Here is a 14,246-nt window from a genome sequence, read left to right as displayed (position 1 = left end):
AGTGACAGTGAATGGTGTGTATTGCTATGTGCTATGTGATGTTGTTATACAGAGCATACTAGGTAAAAATGCTGACAAGTGTCAAGCATTGTTGGTACTAGCAAACTCGTTGCTACCAAGGGCAAACACCCATACATCAGTCTTCACATATTTATCTGGATTTACTGTAGACATGTGTCAAGACAACGGATTTGGGTGAAAAGTGTTCATCTTATGTACATAGGGAGTGTAAAACACTCTGCCTACATTCCACCCGGACAATTATATTTTTGGTGTACTGTCCCATTAAATTCTTAAATCCAGACAATAGGTCATGTGTTTGGATAGTGATTCTGCACCCATAGCTGCTTAATTTGTCTGGCAACCCATTGCATACTCCACAGCCAACGTGTGTATGCCATAAATGAGATACAGTCCACCATGTGTCAGGATTGTGCCCAATGGCGGTGCTAGGACATAATCCCATGGATACACTGTGCACGTTCTGCATCTAACATTGGTTACAATCCCTATACAATTACTGAAGGTCCATAGTTACCAATGATGTCTCCCCCTTGTCACACATGCACCGTGCAGGCAAAGCAACAATCACGCTGAGATGTGACAGTGTTCAGTTCTGACATTACTTAAACACCATTTGATCACAACCCATACCTCATGTGTTCCTCCTTTGCATATATCCTGGTAGGCATGGTGTTGTTGTGAGGAATGGGCTAGGAATTAGCACCTTGCCCACTTGATGGCACAATATATGTAGCGGTGCATGGATCTAGGCCTTCAGGAGTCACATGCCTGTGAATTGCCTGTCACTGATCTGTGAGATGGAGGCAGTAGACACTCTTACATCATAAATGATGTTGCTACCACACTTGTAACTATTGTGTTTATTACCTGGTCCCTGAGGTTTGAGTCACATTCCAATGGTATATGTAGTAGAGAATGAGTAGACCAATGTAATGTAGTTAGTCCAGTCATTATGTATAGAAGTTCTCTACTATGAGGAGTCTCCTGCAAACTCCTGCAGGAATGTTCTGTTGCTCTCCCTTCAAATTAGCTGTTTCATCATCAGCCTCCTCGTTGGAGACATCAACCTGTTCATCCCAGGGAACATTTGTTCTGACATAGATATTGTGGAGGATTGCACATGCCAGCGTGATTTTGCATACCAGTGGTGGAGCATAGAAGAGGCTGTCTGCTGTCAGGGCCAGGCACTTGAACCTTGACTTCAGAAGCTCAAATGTCCTCTCCACCACATTGCGTGTTCTTCTGTGCCCTTCGTTGTATTCACTCTCTTCCACCATTGTGGGATTGGCAAATGGAGTCATTATCCATGGCTGTATGCCGTAACCTTGATCAGCTGCAAATGAATGAGGGAAGATGTGTTGGTAAAGCGTGATAGTGGTTTGGAATATACCATGGTATTTCTTAGTTGTAGGTGGAGTGGTGACTCAGACTTGTTTGTTGTAAAGTATATGGTCCTGTTCTTGTGAAATGGTTTAATTGAACTGTGTTGATGGACATGACAATCTTAGGTAGTGGCTCAAGGACCTGGGAATTTTCATATTGATTCCAAAATGATGGTTATATTTTGCAAACATGTGTTTTGTAGTCCATATTTGAGGTAGTGTCCTATTGTTGGATGGAACCTACCACCCCCTTGCACCACAATGGTGTCAGATGTAGAGACACCATGGTAGCCCTACAAAACCAAACTGTGCTGTCCATTTTACTATGTGGCACTACGCATGCAGGATGACACTTTGTGGCAGATGGTGGTTGTGCCAGCCATCAAGTGCACCAGAATGTGTATCACACATTTGTAGGATGGACTAATTTGGTGCAGAAGCATCTCCTAGCTTCCAATACATGATTTATCACAGACACTTTCAACACATGCACAGTGCAGGCTTTGGGAGGGGGCACACTTATTTTTCACACGGGTCAGGTATGTCCCCTATACTCCTGCTGATCCCTACTATGGCATCCATGATCTTTATAGTTTTGCACAAACTCTGCACCATGGTGGACCATTTTTAGTATACGGAACAGCCATGGTGGTATTAGGGGGTGCTAAGGGGTGCATGTGAGGTGGCACTGGAGTAGGTGCTGCCCCATTTCTCATGATTCTGCCCAATGGATTTTTTATGGCAGGTTAATTTGTCTTTGTATGTGTGCAACACGATGCAGCAGACAGGTGTATGTGCACACTGCAGGTATGTCAGGTATGTGTAGATAATATGTAGTTGTTAGTGGCACCACTTGGGTGGCACTTGATATAGGAGCTGACAGAGGCTTGCACACCATGATTTATGTGGGACTGTGCCTATGTGTGACGTTCTTCAAATGGCCATGGTTATTTCCGACTCCGTGCACCGGCTTATTTCCTCATTTTTCACAAGGGACTATACCTTGGGGTCCGCATGACTCCGTGACCTGCGCCATTGGTGTCGGATTGTTGGGAACAACTCCGTCATGATGCTGTGATATCACCAATTCGAAGCATTTGTGTTTCTAAGAGCTATATTGATGTTTAATCTTTAGAAATTCATAACTTTGCCTGTGTATGTTGGATTTTTATTGTTTTGGTCTTTTTTTGCTCAGAAAAACTTTGGCTATTTTTCTAACTTGGTGTTGAGTTATTTGTAGTGTTTTCACTGTATTACTGTGTGTGTTGGTACAAATACTTTACACATTGTCTCTGGGTTAAACCTTTCTGCTCGTGCCAAGTTACCAAGTGGGTAAGCGGGGGTTAACCGGGAGTGTTTCTCCTTTGCCCTAACTAGAGTGAGGGTCCTTGCTTGGACGGGGTAACCTGACTGCTAACCAAAGACCCAATTTCTAACATGGCACTAAAGGGCTAGCGTAATTTTTAGGAAGGGAATGCCTACCTTGCATCTCATTGTCGCAATGAGATGCAAGGTGGGTTGGCACTCCAAAAAATTGTGCTAACTTCAATATTTTGACACTAGATGGGTGCAAACATTTCATAAATATGGGCCTAATTTTTGGGGGTAAAGATCTAGCTTTCTGCAATATTTGGTGTAATCCCATTCAGATTGGTGTGCTCAAGGAGCTATTGTATATTCCTGCATGACCGGAAGCAATGGAAGCTTCAGAAGAACATAGTAACAATTTTGCCTCCTTCTTCTTAAAGAAGATTGAAGATATCTATGAAAACTTCTCAGGGGAAGTAGGGGGAGTCGCAGGGCATGCAATGGAGAAGAAGGAAGGTGACAATGTTTTACAGAGTCTTCTTCCCATCTCTGAGGAAGGAGCTTCGGGGCTCCTCAGTAAATTAAAATCAGGCTCTCCACTTGATCCTGCACCTCCCCATATTATTATGCAGGGAAGAGTAGTGCTAAATCTGTTAATAACCGAGCTGTTAAACAGCTCGCTACAAAGTGGGATGGTGCCGGACTCCTGGAAACATGCAGTGGTCAAGCCACTTCTAAAGAAGCCTAATCAAAATGGAGCGGTCTTTAAAAACTACAGGCCTATCTCGCTCCTTCCCATGATGGCAAAACTAATTGATAAGCACGTAAATATACAACTATCGCGCTTTCTGGAAGAACATAAGATTTTGCATATAACTCGAATGGGCTTTAGACCGGGCCACAGCACTGAATCTGCCATGATTGCGGTTACGGAAGAAGCGAGAAAACGAATGGACCAAGGTCAGGCAACTGTAATAATAATGCTAGATTTGAACGCGGCATTTGATACGGTCAATCAAGATCTACTCATTCAAAGAATGGGAAATAGTGGGATTAAAGGAAGGGTGCTTAAATGGTTAAGCTCGTTCTTACAAAATAGAACCTTTCAAGTCCTGGATCATTCTTTTTTCTCAGCCCAGTTGAAACTTTTATGCGGAGTTCCGCAGGGCTCATCTTTGAGTCCCACTCTGTTCAACATTTACATGTCCCCCCTAGCAGAAGTCATAGAACCCTTTGGGGTATCCCTGGTGTCTTATGCGGATGACACACTGCTGGTGGTTTCCTTCTCCCCCAATAAGGAGGTGGACAACTCGGCCTTGCCTGCCTGTCTCCAAGCGATTGCTGCCTGGATGACAGAAAGCAGGCTGCAACTCAACGAAGAAAAGACAGAAATTATGTTTTAAGGAAAACTGACCAACCCTGCTAAAAATATAGGACCAGTAATACATTTAGATTACTTACTCCCCCCCCCCAAAGCTCAGATTAAAGCCTTGGGAGTTTGGTTGGATCCCAAACTCACCATGGAACATCAAGCCAAGATAATGTCAGCCACCTGTTTTGGGATTCTTAAGCTCTTAAGGAAGATTATTGGTCTGCTTCTGCCATTGGCCAAAAGATTGGCCGTACAAGCCCTGATTGTATCCAGATTAGATTTAGGAAACAGCCTCTTTTGGGGATCTCCAGGTTATGTGGTGAACAAACTACAGGTGGTACAAAATGCTGCAGCATGTCTGCTCTTTAATCTGCCTAGGACCACATCAGCTAAAAAAGCTCTGATTGAACTGCACTGGCTTTCAGTGGCAAAAAGGATAAAGTTTAAGGCTCTTTGCTTCTTCCACAGAGCTCTATATAAAAAGGATCCTCATTATCTAAAATCATTAATTTCACTATATACACCCACGAGAGTTTTGAGATCAGCCTCTAAAGCCCTGGTAGTGGTCCCCAAAGTAAAGACAACATCGTGGGGAGGAAGATCCCTGAAATACCAGGGAGACAGACTTTGGAACGCCCTACCCACGAATACTCGCACGATGAATCAGGAGACTGAATTTAGGAAGGCCATTAAAACCTGGCTATTCTAAATTCTTCTAAGTTCCCCCTCTCCAGGGAAGTTTGAGATTCCTCCAGTATGTTCTAAACTTTTCAAACTGATCAGCGCTACGAGGCCTCCGGGTAGCTGGCGCTATATAAGTCTCAATAACATAACACATAACATGCTTTGTCTGTAGCGCTGTTCAAAAATCCCTAGGAAATTACATGGGGGAATTGTGTTTTTTGGACATCCCTCCACACTTTGTCTTGGCCACCGCTTAAGAGATCACCCCAAAATGACAACCCACCTTGAATAATAATCACAATCCTTGTAGGGAGAACTACATAAATCACTTGGGGCCAGATGTATCAAGCATTTTTTGCGATCGCAAGCGGCCCAACAGTATGGTATGTATCAAGTCCAATTTGCAATTTAGTAACTTATTACCGAATCTCAAATTGGATTTGTGACTACATACCGATTCGGTATTAGGAAGGGGGGTGTCAAGGGCATCCCTTCCTAATACCGAATTGCAGAGGTATGTATGATTGTTTTGTGACTGTGAATGAGTTTGCAAAACAATCTCAATTAACACCAATTTCAAACTGGTGCCTACTCATTCGCAAAGCGGAAGGGGTCCCCAACATTTTTTAAGAGCGGGCAGTGGCCCCACATACCACTGCCTACTCTTAAAAAATGAAAAGAAAACCTTTAATGTTTCTTTTTTAAATGCATCCCATTTTCCTTTAAGGAAAACGGGCTGCATTTTTTTAAAAAAAATGCTTTATTTAAAAGCAATCACAGACATGGTGGTCTGCTGAGCCAAGCAGGCTACCATCCCTGTGACTGTAGCCATTCGCAATGGGTCGCAAATTGCGACCTATCTCATGAATGTTAATGAGTTAGGTTCATTTGCGAGCCCTTGTGAATCACTATATGAAACTCCTGCCGTTTCATACATTCCAATAGCGATTACTTAATTGCGATTTGCAAAAAATCGCAATTTGGTAATCGCTATTGGAATTAATGATACATCTGGTCCTAAATAACCCTGTGTTTAGCCCCCTGCTAGGCAATGTGTAAAGTAGTTATGCAGTGCACAAACCATTATAAAGTGAAAATACAATGCAATTGCAGGTGCACCACTTGGGGGGTTAGGACTCACTCCAACAGAGGCCAGCAGCAAGGTCCAGGGCAGGTTCAACCTCTGGAAACATGGTGTGTCCCTGTAGAAAAAACAGGAAGTCAACCAACTTGCTCTTAGAGTCACTTTGGGGGCCTTGGGTTCAAGGCAAACAGGAGCAGGCTTCCTTCAGGTTATTCAGACAAAAGGACAGCCCTTCTTCTGATTCCTCAGAGATCCAAGAGTGTTTGGACAAAAAGGACTGTGGAGTCCACTTTTGTGCCCAGTTTCAGCTTCTAGGTGGAGGGCAAGCTTTCATCCAGCTCCTTAACCAGTTCTGGTCAGCTCCTCCCCCGACAATGCATTTGGTGGCAGCCTAGAGAGAGAAAAAAGGGAGACAGTCCTGGATGTGAACTACATCTGCCAGTGGCAAGGTGGGCATCATTTGATGCTCACAAAGGAGCTGGGCACAGCCCCCAGACCATCCCTTTCAAAGAAGAAAATGCCTCCCCACACCCAAGCCATTTTCCATTATAAGGGAGCTATCCACACCTCTCCACAGGGGAGCCATCAGTAATCACATAGCACTGGACACTGGCAGACAGGGATGTTTGGTCTTTAGGTTGGAAAATGACAACTTTCTAAAATTGTCATTTCTAAAATAGTAATACATACAGTCTATTTTGACCATTAAGTAGAATTCTGAGTACCTATTAAAATGAGTTCTAACATCATTCTTCTTGTTGCTCCCAAACTGAAACTAACCACTACAAGTTGTCATAGTGTAACCCAGTGTTCCTAAGGAAGAGTCAGCCTTGCCACAGTAAATAAACACTTGTTTTTTTTTTATTGCCAGAACATGTAAAACATGTTACACTTATCCTACTTTTACCATGCACCCTGCCCGATCAGCATTTGAGAGTCTAACTTAGGAGTGACTTATAAGTATTAAAAAGGAAGCTTTATTTTGGCAGGGTGAAATGACAGTTTAAAACTCAACACCCAGGCTGCAGTGGCAGACCTGAAGACATGTTTTACATTGCTGCTGTAGGGGGTGACACAATGAGTTCTTCAGTCCACTAGCAGTATTTACTTTGCAGGCCATTGGTCCATGTGGTACTGTATTCCAGGGACTAACAAGCAAATTAAAAATGTCAATGAAGTTGTAAGACAATTCTAACATGTTTAGAGAGAACAGCATAAGCACTTTCCCACTGGTTGACAAAAACAGGTTCAGCAAAAGAAGGCAACAATCTGGAGGAATGTCATGTAAAGAGAGTAATTTCCAGCTTGTGTCCTCCCCAGCAGAAAGCAGGGAGAATGACCCAACCTCATAAGAGTTCTCATTGCTAAGTCCAAAAAAACTGGAATGATCATCAGCATTGGCATGGTAAATCCCAGGTGTGAATTTCTACAATAAAGAGTTGTAACAGCTTTAGATTCTCACTCCCCATTTGCATCAGCCATCTGTGGGATCAGTGGTCTCTCTGAACTTGGAAGTGAGCCCCAAACAAATATGGTGCCAACCTCTTCAAGTGGCAAGACCACTGCAAATGGTTGCCTCTCAATTGAACTTCACCTCTGTTCCCTAGGAGATAGCCTCCTGCTGAGGAATGCTACATATTGGTCCAAGCCCTCATCATGTAGCTGTGACAAGACAGATCCAATGCTATGTTCTGAAGCATCCATCAGAACTAGGAACTCCTTAGAGAAGCCAGGTGCCTCAAGCACTGGCGCTGTACACTTGACCCTCTTCAGGGACTCTAAAGCTTTCTGGCACACCTACATCCAGACCACCTGTTTGGGCTGCTCAGTTAGCTCAGTTAAGGGGGCAAGAATGGTGTCATATTCTGTAACAAATCTTCTATAGTACTCTGTAAATCATAAGAAGGCTCACCTAGGTTTGGGTATTGGGAAAGTCCCAAGCCATGATTTAATGTATTTGAATTGGAGAGGCTAGAACTTGCCTCCACCAGCTTGGTGGCCTAAGTACACCACTGATCCCTGCCCTGTCTGGCACTTACCATCAGGCCTTCCTGGAATATTACACAAAAGATGATAATTTCCAACATATAATTAGATAGAGATAAAGAAAGAGAAAGGCACCCACAATGTGTGGCAGTAGCTTTCAAAAACAGAAAAATGTTCTAAAACACTTGTTCTTTTGATCTCTTCATTTACAGGACTACATTTACAAATTAGCTATGGCAAGACCCCCACCACCCCCCTCCAACCATCATTCTGCCAACTCAATTTGTTTTGTCTCTGCTAGAAGCATGTAGCTAAGCTCCTGCTGCAGTGCCTGAAAGAACACGATGAATTACTTAAGTTTTTTCAGACTTTAGAGGTATCTGTGGAAATGACTGCATGTGTTTCAATTCTGCTTTGCAGGCAGTTCTTCACTTGAAAAATAATAAGTGCCAGTGCCCAAAGCGCTGCTCAGACACCAATACAATAAAACGTCAGCGTGCTGAATTCCATTGGTGCATAGTACTGAATCCACCTCAGGTCTCTTTAACTCGCTGCAGACATCACTTCTTGCAGGTTTCTGCTTTCTATTTTGGTGATGAATTTTCTATTTGTCAATCTTTCCGTTTTGTGTATTTTCCCTCTCTGTTTCTCATAGAAAATGTCTGCGGAGGAGAAATAATTTCCGGTCCCCAAAAATAAGAGCAGGTTGCCCTCACCACCAATCACGGGCTCAACTTAAGCACTGTTTGCAGGATGATTTGAACTTTTGTGCAAAAAACAGAAATAGGTATTTAGAATTGAGAAAAGCGTCAGGCCACAGACACAGTCCTGAAAACTGAGACTGGGGAAATCAGGGTTGTCTGGTCATCCTAGTATATTATGCTCATGCAATTTGTGTTCATGTGCCCCTTTTGAAAGCCCACTGCAATAACTCCGACACCGTTTGAGGCTCTCCAGACGCTTCCCTCCCTCGAGTCCATACCCAAGACATCGCCCCGCATTCCCCAACCGCCCCATCTCCCTACCCCCCCTCGCAGGTAAAATTGGTTTCTCAGCTAAGAGTTCTAGGCCCGTTTCAACAGCGCTTCCCAGATTTTGTGTTGCGCAAACTTAAATTTGATTTCTTTCGGTTATATAGCTAAGGTGACAAAGACGAGTAGTGCTGTTAATTCTATTTGTTTTTATGACGCTGATGCGCTCATTGTATTGGTTATGCCTGCACATGGTGCTTGATAAGGAGGTTAATGCTTTCCTACTCATTACTCCGCGGTTACTCCTTCATTAACCTGCTGACAGCTCGTTGCACGCATTACTGCACCTCGCTCGCTTTGCTCTCGTTGATCAACGCATTAGCGCTGTCGGGGTCATCACTTTCACTGAAGTAATAGCAAAGCAGCAAATGTCCCTAAAGTGTTCCCCATAATTTAGTGCTCTTACCTAAGTAATGATGCTGTGTTTTAATCGTGCAGGGTTACCTTTCGATCTGCTCGGCATTGAAAACATTCGAGGGGGCTGTCGGTGTCTCCAGTATGTACTGCCTAAGGCTGGATCAGTTTGTGCAGAGGTGTTAAGAAAGGTTCCGGGACACTTTAACTTTTGCTCCAAAGGGCTTATGTTTTCATTTCCCAGTTCATTTCACTAACTGAACAGTGGCAGCCGGCAGCTTTAGGAGTGAGGGGGCGGACAGGGAGCACACTCACACTCATTCTTTCACACACAGGCATGCATGCACATCCATTAACAACACTCATCAACATTCAAACATGCACGCACGTACCAAACATTCATTTAAAAAGATCACACACACACACTTACCTTCAGCCTCGGAGGTCCCAGGAGGGTTGGGACTGCTGCTTCCCTCACTGGCTGACCTTAGGTCCTAAGGTCAGCCAGTGAGGGAAGGCAACAGTCCCAACTTCGTCACAGAGTGGGATAGAGTCAGTGAGACTGCTGACCCCTCCCCACTCTGTGACGAGGTGTCACTGATTGACACTCGCCCTGGGAGCTTTAGGGCTTAAACCTGAAGCTCCCAGGTCGAAGTCAATAGGTGACGCTTCCCTCGTCACCCAGGGGAGGGCCTTGAGGCACCTTTGTTGAGCCGAGGAGGTCACGTCCACAGGAGCTGTGACCTCTTCAGCCTAGCAAAGTTCATCTCAGGCAGCCAGGAGTCTGCGCAAATCGCGCATGTCTTCTCCTGGCTCCCTGACCTGAACATGAAGAGTGCCTGTCAGGCTGACCTTTGTTCAGTCTGACCGGCACTCTTCATGAAGGGCAAAAGGTGGGGGTGCGTGGCCCCTCTGCCCTAAAGGACGGGCCGCGCCTGTAACTGAATTAACACACATCATTCATTGTTGTTGTTGCCCAGGTAACTATTCCTGCCGATTTGGCAGAGGCTGTGAAATTAGCAGTCTATGCTATCTCTGAACTCCGCAGACAAGTCTAATCAAATGAGCTAAGCCAGCTACATTTACAGAACAGAGTGCAACTGCATTACCAAAAAAAGAGAGATATTTCAAGTGTAGTCTCAATATGGGATAAGGATAAATTTAAGTGCAAGAGTACTGAGACCCGGGGCCAGGGCCGGCTTTAGGACTTGTGGCGCACTGTGAGACAGTTTATTGTGGCGCCCCTCTCCCCATGACCTCCTCCTCGGTTTCGCTCACTACCACCCAGCAAATGTGCCTCTCATCTCTCCATCGCTTCCCTTTCACATACATTCATGTGTTTTAAAGCACTTGTAAAGGCTGGCTTTACTAATCCACTCAGCTAGCCCCATAAAATATAGGGGCATATTTTAGAGCCCCTAGCGCCATTCTAACGCCACAATAGCTTCATTTTTTTATGCTAATGTTTTGTAATGTAATGAAGGCCAAAAATGGCGTGCCATATCTACAAAGTGGTGCAATGCATGCATTGCACCACTTTGTATCCCTTTGCGCTACATTATGCCTGCCCCAGGCATAATGTATGCAAAGATGGCATTCCTCCATTAGTGGGGTGTGCCAAAAAAATGGCACAAAAAAATATGACAGATTTATTTGAGTTATTTTTTTCTGGCACTTTTAACACCTGCTTGGAGCAGACATTAAAAGGAAGCATCTGTTGGTTACAATGGGCCTCTGGGTGCTTTGAAGGATTAGCATCAAATTTTCTTTATGCTAATCCTGCAAAGCGTGGGACTAGTGTCAAGAATTCTGGCACTAGTCCCCTAACTACCAGGTATAATTTATGCAAAGGGGACATCCCCCTGTTAGGGGGGACAAAATAATGATGCAAAGAAATCTGTCAGATTTCTTTGCGTCATTTTTTTCCAGCACTTTTAATGTCTGCTCAGAGCAGACAATAAAAGGAGGCTTTCTTTGGTTACAATTGGCGCCTGGGTGCTTTGCAAGATTAGCATCAACATCTTTTACGCTAATCCTGCAAAGTGCCGGACTAGCATAAAATATTCTGATGCTGTGTGCAGCTCCACTTTTCTTAAATATGCCCCATAGTTCTGTTTTTTTACAGCAGGCATATTAACCCTCTATGCTACTTTATATTGAGTCAAAGCTGAGACTAGGCAAAACTCCCATCTCTCTCTCTCTCCACAATGACTTTACTTTGTAGTGTGGTTGGTTTTACGTATCTTTTGCGCGTTAGCTTCAGGCTTTAGGCCTTTGTGCACTTTGCCCTGGATGTATTTTATTCATTTGCTGGCAGCTTAGAGCCTCTGTGCACTTTGCTCTAAATGCTTTTTATTTGGCTTCATACTGTTATTTTTCAAATAGCCAGTTCTACGGTTTTGTTTTTTATTCATATCACACTGTTTTGCCTACTTTGGCACTGGAGTTCTCCATAACACATTCACTCTGTGCTTCAGTCAAGGATACAGTCTGGTACATTGCCGATAGACGTGGTAGGAGTTTAGACTTGGCATTTCTGCGTAGGGACATTTTGTGATCACGCTGACATGTTAGTTATAAAATCACTTCCTTGTCCCAATACACGCAAGAGGGAGATTCCGACCAGGGAACCACAACTAGACGCTGACTGCCTCGTTGCAGATGCTGAACCAAGATCACAGGCCTTTGCTCAGGTATGAGGGCTGATGTCTCCCCAGTGATACAGACAGGTAAGCTAGAAGCATAACATGCTGTGCTCGAAATAGAACAAGCAGAGGGAGAGTAGAAACTATTATACACGATGATCGCTTTGTTCTTATGTTTTACTCTCCTGGTAACTATTTCAATCCTACTGTGTTGTATGGTTCTGGTTATTGCGGCTCATGCCTTATTATCTAAAATACAGTTGTTTTATTAAATCATTATATAAAACTTATACTGTCTTTGTCATTTGTATATGAGATCATATTGTAAATGAGAGAGTTGGTTTGGATCTGAGTGACCACGACTTCCCTGAGAAGTTCCAAAGATGTCATGCGCTCGGCTGCCCAATCATCTCTTCCCCGTGGGAGAAATGAGGCACTGCTAGTTAGCCGGAGCAAAAACCGGATTTAGGGTGACAGAGTTCCTTACACGTGGGTCAGACTCAGTCCCCCACACTGTTATCGATCCTGCTGCCTAGAAATCCAGTAGTCTCATTTAGGATAATGAGAGCCCACGCGACATGGCGCCGCCAACGATTGGTCTGGCTCTAATATTTAGGTCCGACTGACTCTCTCGGTCTCATATATATTTTGACTCCTCGGTTCCGTAAGCGGAGACGTCCGTGGGGCTGAGGGTTTCCGCCACCACGGGATAGGTACATCCTATTACTTAGTGGTTGGTTGTTCAAGCTTGAACTTTGAAAGGAAAAACCCCGATATTGGTGTGCCTTCTCTGACCTAGATCTATTTTTTTACAAATGGTGAATCCTTATGTAGTGAATATAGCGATCGCTCACAGGACATCTGATAGCACATGGACTGACGGTCCAGGGGGGTCCGGTCACTTTTGTGGTGGACGCCCATGCAGCCTATAGAACAGAACTTTTTTATTCTTGGGTCTTATTTCCAGCAGTTGACGGGGGTACAAACAGTTTTCACGAATACACTGTTGCGAATGTCCCTGGACAATACAGGGCTTATGCATACTTAGAGATACCTTTATCTTATCAAGAACACCATAATTGGCTTGATGGCGCCCTCCCACACACAGTGGCACAAGTTAGGTTAGGTCCACTGAGTAATGATGGTCCTACCTGGCCATTATTGGCTACATATACACCTCATCCTGCGGCTGCTCAATTGACAGTGGTTGAAGTTCGTCGTTTATATACAGACTTAATGGCTACATATAGACGATTAGTTCAGTTTGTCATGCAGACACTAAATAAAAACGCAGCGCGTGCTGCTCCGGCGCACCCACAGGCGGTGGTTCCGGGTATCAATCTGGCCACTGTACACTCAGTTATGGGTAAGGTACCGGCTAAACGAGAGGAAACTCCATTTTGGCTGGCGCAAAAAATTAATACGCTGGAAGCAGTGTTTCCCCATACGAGACCTCAGGATAAACATAGAATATTGACGATGTGTTTGCCGTATGGGATGGTTCCTCCGGTGGACCTTTGTAATACCTGGGGCACGGTGTTTGCCGCGCTCTACACTACGGCACACGGTACACCGACATTAGCTAATTTACCGGAAGTGCTTAAACAAATTCAAGATGAATATGGGGCTGCCCCTGCCTTAGATTTGGGCATGCAGTTAATGGCCAATTTTGCTGCGGTTTCTTCTATTATTTTGAGTAATCTCAAGGGAGAGGCAGTAGCACTAGCAGTGCGAATGCGTCTTCGGGATGTTCCACAGATTAATGAGGAGCGGGAACTTCCGAGAATAATAGCAGAGACATATTCCAGTATTGGTCGCGATAGCCTAGGGGCTAGACCGCAAAAACCCCAATTACAGGGTAAAAATAATAAAGACAATGCTAAACAACAGCAACCTGAGGGTACTAAGAAGCGCTTGGAAAAGAAACAGCAAACACCTAAGAAAGATGGGGGAAAGTCTCCGCAACCGGAGACCCTGCAGAATAGGTATAATCTCAGGAATAGGGATAATTTGAAGACGCCTGATAGATATCAATATACTGATACACGCCAATCTCGTTCCTTTCAGGACTCCTCAGAGAAAAGAAGTGAGAGAGGTGGGCGGTCAGAGCGGAGAACGGAGTACGTGAAACCAAGACAGGATTCACAATGCTCAACGGAGGTTTCTATTAAACAAGAAGATAAACCGCTGCAACAAAAACAACAATTTAAAAAGAAGAAAGTGGCAGCAGTCTCAGTTAGACATGCCGCTCAAGAAGAGAGTTCTCTTGACGAACAAGACATGGGCGTTGGCACTGTTAGACAGCGCGGCAGAGGTCACAATAGTTCACCGGAGTCTTCTAGAGCATCTGGAGGTGAAAGCAACTGATGACTTCAT

This window comes from Pleurodeles waltl, chromosome 6, assembly GCF_031143425.1.
Source record: "Pleurodeles waltl isolate 20211129_DDA chromosome 6, aPleWal1.hap1.20221129, whole genome shotgun sequence".
Classification (NCBI taxonomy): Eukaryota; Metazoa; Chordata; class Amphibia; order Caudata; family Salamandridae; genus Pleurodeles; species Pleurodeles waltl.
This window is presented reverse-complemented; position numbering follows the sequence as displayed.